The sequence below is a fragment of the Panthera tigris genome, chromosome D4 (genome assembly GCF_018350195.1).
Source record: "Panthera tigris isolate Pti1 chromosome D4, P.tigris_Pti1_mat1.1, whole genome shotgun sequence".
Lineage (NCBI taxonomy): Eukaryota > Metazoa > Chordata > Mammalia > Carnivora > Felidae > Panthera > Panthera tigris.
The window spans coordinates 88504800-88512597 of NC_056672.1; positions in this window are offsets into that span (position 1 = coordinate 88504800).

A 7798-nucleotide genomic window follows, 5' to 3' on the forward strand; every position below is an offset into this window, starting at 1 on the left:
GATTCGTCACCTCTCAAAAGGGTGAATGATAACACATTCCTCTAGGTTTGTTGGGGATTAAACGAGACGTTGTATAGAAAGCCGGTAGGACTTTCGTCATCATCTGTTGGAATGAGCAGAATGCAAAGTTCCCATTTCTGACCCATTTGTCTTTGACTGCACGTAATGATTCTCGTGTTCATTAGTATACGGCTATAACCAAAGAGCTAAAAATTGAGTCTGCTACAAGATCTGAGTCACTTGCTCTGTTAGCAAATGCGACGGCTGGCCAGAGGTGGAAACTTTCTCAGAGTCTCACAAGTTAAAAAGATACGCCTGATGGGTCAGCTTGTGCAGTGAGTGTTCACCGGATAAGAAAACGATCCACAGTCAAATTCGTTGTGGTACACATTTTACCTTCACCTATTCGGCCACAGAAATCAACTGTTGGAGGGGCGCCTGGGTGGCTCAGGCGGTTAAGCGGCCAACTTGGGCTCACATCACGAGCTCCCGGCTCGTCCGTTCGAGCCCCACGTCGGGTTTGGGCTCTGTGCTGACAGCTCAGAGCAGCCTGCTCCAGATTCTGTGTGTGTGTGTGTGTGTGTGTGTGTGTGTGTGTGTGTGTGTGTCTCTGCCCCTCCTCTGCTTGTGTTCTCTCTGTCTCTCTCTCAAAAATGAATTAACTTAAAAAATTTTTAAAAATCAGTTATTGGAAGTCACATCATGGGGATCTGCTATCCCATGGGTCCTTATAGTCTCGAATGGCAGGAACGCGAACGCGTGGTCCTTTAGAAGCTTTTGCTTGGCCTTAGAAAACGGTGCCCAGAGCTCAAAGGTGCAAACCAGGCCGGTCCCGCCTCCTCTCACTTCTGCCTGTTTACCAAGATTTGTACCTCTTTGCCTTTGGGGGTCCCATTATAATGCCCTCACTGCATAATTTCCCCCAACAGAATGGCACCTATGAAGGCAAGATTTCACTTCTCAGCAATCCGTGTTGAAGTGAGCAATCCGTGTTGAGTGTTGAAAATGCACTGGGCCTGAAATTGGAACCTGCTAATAATACACAGAAATTAACACTCTCCCTCCGGAAGCTTCTAGTCTGATTTTTATTGTAGAGATGAGCATTTTTCATGATGGTGTCCATCCACTTGCCTCTTAGATAGAACATCAGAGGGCACCTTGAGTTTCTCTGCAACTCTCTCTTCTTTCCAATGGCCTATCCTGCCTATAAAGATTATTTTGTACTGAAGGGATTAGATTGGATGGTCTGGAGCAGAAAAGGGCTTGTCTCAACTCAGTTGGTCAGGCAACGTTGATCAGGGCATGAGCGCAACTTGTCTGAGTAGGCAGAGCTATTCTAATCTAAAAGCCAATTTACTTTCCAATCGGATTCTTTTTCTTAAGTCTTTTTTAAGTTTATTTATTTTGAAAGGAGTGAACGAGCTGGCGAGGGACAGAGAGAGAATCCCAAGCAGGGGATTGGGGCTCGAACCCTGGGATCATAACCCAAGCCGAAGTCAAGAGTCAGACACTTAACCTACTGAGCCACCCAGGCACTCCTCCAATTAGATTCTTAATCAAAGATGTTCATTTTGTCTTACAGCTAAACTTCTGTCTAGAACGAATAGAATATTGTAAGTACACTTGACTTAGCTGCCTGCCAGTAACAGGAAACAGGGCCTTGGGGACCTGTGTTAGGGTGATCTATTACCCTGTGTAGGTTTATGAATACCATCAAATACCCCTGTCTTGTTTTGTTTTGTTTTTCCCGGTGCTAACATAAGATTTGAGAAGTAGGACAGGGCAAAGGACGAGAGAAGACAACGGAACCTCCACTGCCCATCCTTAAAGCAGAATTCTCCGTCTCCACCTCAGCCCCTGGTGTCAGAGCCACTTCTTATCGGCCCAGTGCCCAAGCCTCTGGGCAGCATTCTCCGTGGACCTAAAAATGAACGTCTGTTCTTCCACACAGAATTCCTTAGATTTCTTTCACGTGCAAGGAAAATGACCTACTGCGTTAGAAAGGGCTACCCATTGTAGCTCCTCACAAGTTAGAAGTTTGGAGAAAGTCTGTGGGGGACTCTGAGTCCCGGTGGAGACGTGTGGCCATTGTGTGACTTTGGGCAACATGTGCTTCTGCAAGAGTGCCTGGCCGGAGAGCCTGGAAATCCTGCGGTTTGGGCGAGGACCGCGTTGTTTCTGCAGGTGCCGCCGTTGTCTTGAGTTGCTCGTGGTTTTCGGTCACTGCCTGTGGATGAATTAACGAACCGTAGAATTATTATTGCTTTTCTCTCTAGTAATCATGAGGTTCTTATGAAATGGCTACAGTAATACCTTTTTAAGAAACCCGTTGATTCCTCCAATTCTAGGTTGTTTCTGAGCTCTTTTCCTCTAGAAGATGTGGAAATGGGGGACACTGGCCCACAGATTGTTTTATTCCCAAGTAAGCTGAGATGAGCTTTCCCGTTTCCAGCCAGGTGAATGAGTAGGTACTGGATTCACTCTGATCCGACGGAAAATTCGGTCAAATGGTTTTCCAGATGGTTGACGTCAAACAGCAAGGGATGCTGACCCCTGAGATTCAAGACATAAAGAGGTAAGCCCTCCAGTTGCCCCAGTTGCCCGCCTCGAGGACATTTCCAGAGCAGCACAGGGGAGGAGAGTCCGAGTGGAGCCCAGTGATCTCTGTGAGTTCACAAGGTATCAGAGAGGAGAGGAGAGGGCTCCACAGAGAGGACTCTGGCTCTGCAGAGGGACTCTAAAGTATTGGCTAAGTAGCAATCGGTGTGCACATTTGAGGGAATTCTATGGAGAGAAAGCAACATGAAGGGTCTAGCGGCAGAATCCTCAGAACTTTAGGGCAGAAGATAGTGCTGGCTCCTGCCAGCCAAAGTGGAAATCGTCATAACTCACCCAGCTTTGGGTAGAGTACTCAGAAGGGTTTTGCCTCAGTAGCAGGGAAATATTAGTCCTGAACACAAGGCCACTCTGACCTCATGTAACAAAGCTTAGAAGCAAGACCCAAGTGAATCAGACTATTTCCAACTAAGATGCCAGAACTAAACTCAAGAAACTCACAACAATACAAAACTACCCAGTACCCAACAAGGTAAGTTTCCCCGTTTCCAGCATCCAATCAAAAGTTACCAAGTATGCAAGGTACCTGGGTGGCTCAGTCGGTTAAGCGTCCAACTTCCGCTCAGGTCATGATCTCGCGGTTTGTGGGTTCGAGCCCCGCGTCTGTGCCAACATCTCAGAGCCTGGAGCCTGCTTTGGATTCTGTGTCTCCCTCTCTCTCTCTCTCTCTCTCTCTCTCTGCTCCTTCCCCACTCATGCTCTGTTTCTCTCTCTCTCTCTCTCTCTCTCTCGCAAAAATAAACATTAAAAAAAAGTACCGAGTACACAAAAAGCAGAGAAATATGGCCAACAATGAGAAAAATCAAATAACTGAAATTGATCCAGAAGTGACACAGATGATAAAGTCCGTCATCGAGAACTTTGAAGCCATTATTAAAACTGTATTCTGTGTGTCTAAGAGGCTAGAGGAAAGACTGAACATGTTACATAGTGGCATGGAAAAGACCCAAATCAAACTAGAGATGAAAACTGTAATGTCTGAGATGAGAATGTCCTGGATGGCACTAAGAGGCTGTTAGGCATTGCAGAGGAAAGTTTTGATGAAATCGAAGATTGAGCGATAGTAATGACCCAAAATGAACCACACAAAGAGAGAAGACTGAAAAAGTTGGAATAGAACATCACTAAAAGTGGGACAACTTTAAGCAGCTCAATAATATGTGAAATGAGAGTCCCTGAAAGAGAGAGGAGAGTTAGGAGAAGAAATAGGAAAGACATCAGAAATGGTAACTGCATGAGTAAGTATAAAGATTTTGGAAGGTATTTTTCAAGTCTCTTTAGAAGATAACTAAAGCAAAGATTAAAAGCCATGCATTATGGGCTTTGTGACATATGTAGAGAAAAATGTCTGATAACAATAACAAAAAGGTAGGGAGAGAAGAAATGAAAGCATACTGCTGTAGGGTTTATCTACTACCCCCAAATGGTAGAACACCAACTGAAGACAGGCTATGACAGGTTAATGTGTGTGGGTGAACCTCAAACCAACCACCGCAATAGTACAACAAAAAGGTACAGCTGATAAGCCAACAAAGGGGATATAATGAAATCATAAAACCTGATCCAGAAGAAGGCAGAAAAAGGGGAAAAGAGGAGCAAAGAACAGATAAGACAAATAGAAAATAAACAGACAGTTGATTTAAACCCGGCCATATCAGTAAGTACAACAAACGTAAATAGTCTAATTTCTCAATCAAAATGCCAAGATTGTCAAATTGGATTAAAAAACAAGACCCAACTATATGCTGTCTATAAGAAACTTTATAAGACACAAGTAGGTTAAAAAGAATGGAAGAAGATAACATGCCAACATAAATTTTTCTGAAAAGCTGGAGTGACTCTATATCAAATAAAGTAGATTTCAGAGCAAAGAATATTATCAGGGAATACACAGTCGTTTCATAATCTATCATGCATCCTGAATGTTTCTGCACCTAACAACAGAGATTTAAAGTACAGGAAGAGAAACCATTAGAACTGCAAGAAGAAACCAATAAATCCACAGTTACAGTCAGAGGTTTCAATAACCTGGTCAATAACTGATAGAAGTAAACAGAAAATCAATAAGGCTATGGAAGACATGAACAACATTTCCAACCAACTTCAACATAATCAACATTTATACAACACTACCCAGTATCAGAATATATTTTCTTCCTTCCTCTCTTTCTTTCTTTTTCTTTTTCTTTCTTTCTTTCTTTCTTTCTTTCTTTCTTTCTTTCTTTCTTTCTTTCTTTCTTTCTCTCTCTCTCTCTCTCTCTCTCTCTCTCTCTCTCTCTCTCTTTCTCTCTTTCTTTCTTTCTTTCTTTCTTTCTTTCTTTCTTTCTTTCTTTCTTTCGTAGGCTCTACCCTGGGCGGGGCTTGAACCCATGACCCTGACTGAGATCAAGGCCTGAGTTGAGATCAAGAGTCAGACACTTAACTGACTAAGCTGCCCAGGCACCCCAGTAGAATATATTTTGTTTTCAAGTGTACACAGATACCAAGATAGACCATATCCTGAATCATAAAACAAGTCTCAATAAATTTGAAAGGAATCAAGCCATATAAAATATATTCTCTGACCTCAGTGGAATTAAATTAGAAGACATTAAGAGAACGATATCTGGAAGATCCCCAAATATTTAGAAGCTAAATAACACATTTCTAAGTTACTCGTGACTCAAAGAAGAAATTTTAAAATAAATTAGAAAATAATTTTAACTTAAGTATATTTATTAAAACAAAACCAATCACAATTTGTGGTGCTAAGGCAGTACTTAGAGGGAACTTCATAGCACTAAATGCCTATATTTTAAAAAGAAGAAAGCTATCTAATGAGAAACTAGATAAAGAAAAGTAAATGAAACCCAAGATAAGCAGAAGAAAGGAAATAATAAACAGAGCTGAAATGAATAAAATAGGATACAAAATAAGAAAAATCATGAAACTAGTTCTTTAAGAAAATCAATTACATTGATAAATCTCTAGCCAGACTGATGAGGGAAAAAAGACAAAAAATACAGTGTCAGAAATGAGAAAGGTAACATCACTACAACTTCTTAGATATTAAAAAGGATAATCAGGAATATTATGAATATCTTTATACCAGTAAGTTCACCTAAGATGAAGCAGACAAATTTCTTGAAAAACACAATCATCGAAGTTCACTCAAGAAGAAATAGATAATTTAAATAGCCCAATAGCTATAAAAAAATTGAATTTATCATCAAATTTTTCCCATAAAATAAATTCCAGATCCAAATGGCTTCCCCAGTGAGTTCTGCCAAGTATTTAAGGAAGAAGCAATATCAATTAAATACAACTCTTCCAGAAAATTAAAGAGAAGGGAATACTTCCCAGTTCATTTTAGGAGATTAACATTCCTCTGATACCAAAACGCAACAAAGATATATAATAAAACTACAAACAAATCACTCATCAAGATACTAAGAATTCTTAACAGAAGGTTAGCCATCCAATCCAACAATGTATAAAAAGGAAATGCATAATGACCAAGTGGGACTTTTCTGGCAACTCAAGGTTGGTTTAACATTTGAAAATCACTCAGTACAATTTAGCACATTAACAGAGTAAAAAAGAAAACACATGTGATCATCTCAATAGATACGGAAAAAGCATTCAATAAAATGCAGTGTTTGTTCCCGACAAACTCTCAGCAAAATAGAAGTGAAAGGGAACTTCTTTGGCCTGGTAAGGAGCATCTGGGAAGTAGGGAAGAACCTACTGTTGGGGGCGCTTGGGTGGCTCAGTCGGTTAAGCGTCCACCTTCGGTTCCGATCATGATCTCGTGGTTCGTGAGTTCGAGCCCACGTCAGGCTCTGTGCTGACGGCTCAGAGCCTGGAGCCTGCTTCAGATTCTGTGTCGAGATCAGTTATGCAGAATAGAAAGTCCGGAGATAGATCCACACATAATACGATTGATTTTTTGACAAAGGTGAAGAGGCAGGTCAGTGGGGAAAGAGTCGTCTTCAACAAATGATACCGGAACAATAGGTGGTAGATAGAAATGTAACCCATTCATATTCGTTGACCACATGCCCTCTTACTATGCTAAATTTGCTTAATTCTGTGTGTGTGTGTTGTTGTTGTTGTTGTTGTTGTTTTGGATTTTCTGCACACATAATTTATCATTTCACTGCAAATTTTTTTTCCTTAACATTTTTTTTTTTTAGTTCATTTATTTCTTTTGAGAGAGAGCGTGAGCAGAGGAGGGGCAGAGAGAGGGAGAGAGAGAGAGAATCCCAAGCAGGCTCTGCACTGTCAACGCAGAGCCCCCTACAGGGGTCGATCTCACAAACCGTGAGATCATGACCTGAGCTGAGATCAACAGTCAGACACTTAACGGACTGAGCCACCCAGGCTCCCCTTAAGGCACTTGTTTTAAGTAGGTTCCGTGCCCAGCGTGGAGCCCAATGCAGGGCTTGGACTCATGACCCTGAGATCAAGACCTGAGCCAACATCAAGGGTCGGAAGCTCAACCAACGGAGCCATTCAGGCGCCACTCTTTATGTGTTTGCTTTTTTTTCTTGCTTCGTTGCTCTGTGCCCAAGGCTGAAAACGAGTGGTAGAATGGATAGCCCTGTCTGGTTCCTCCTACCTGCCCTCCAAGCAGCCAGAATGATGTGCCACGTAGCAGGGGCTTGGCCATGGGAAGGAAGAGCTGCTCTGCAGGACCTAGCTTTCCAGATTCTCAGGCTGGATTTCAAAACCAAAGGGAAGTGGGGCTTCTTCCTAGGGCGTCCGCCTCCCTCAGACCTCCCGGGAGAGGAAGACGGATCGTGGGCAGGATTCAGACCTTTCTGGGTTTCGTGGCCATCACACGACCAGTTACGGCCAAACCCACCGCTGTTTCTCACACCCACGGTTTCTATAAGATCATCAGCTTCCTGTTGGGAGCAGGTAGCTGGAGTCTCATCTGTCAAAGGGGGACGGAGCATATCCGTGTGGCACATCACTGTGGTGTGGTGCTGCCTGTCAAGGGGACAGCTGCAGAGCTCGTGCCAGCCTCCCCTCAGCAACCTTTACAGGAAGCGGCCGTTTGCAGGGAAGTCCCTTTGCCTCCCACGTAACAACATCCTGATAAGTGCCACATTAACCACCCAATCCACGGCTCTGCAGTGAAAGGCCGGTGCCTGGTGCTCACGCCTTGCCAACCGCAAGGCTTATTCTCTGAGGCCCC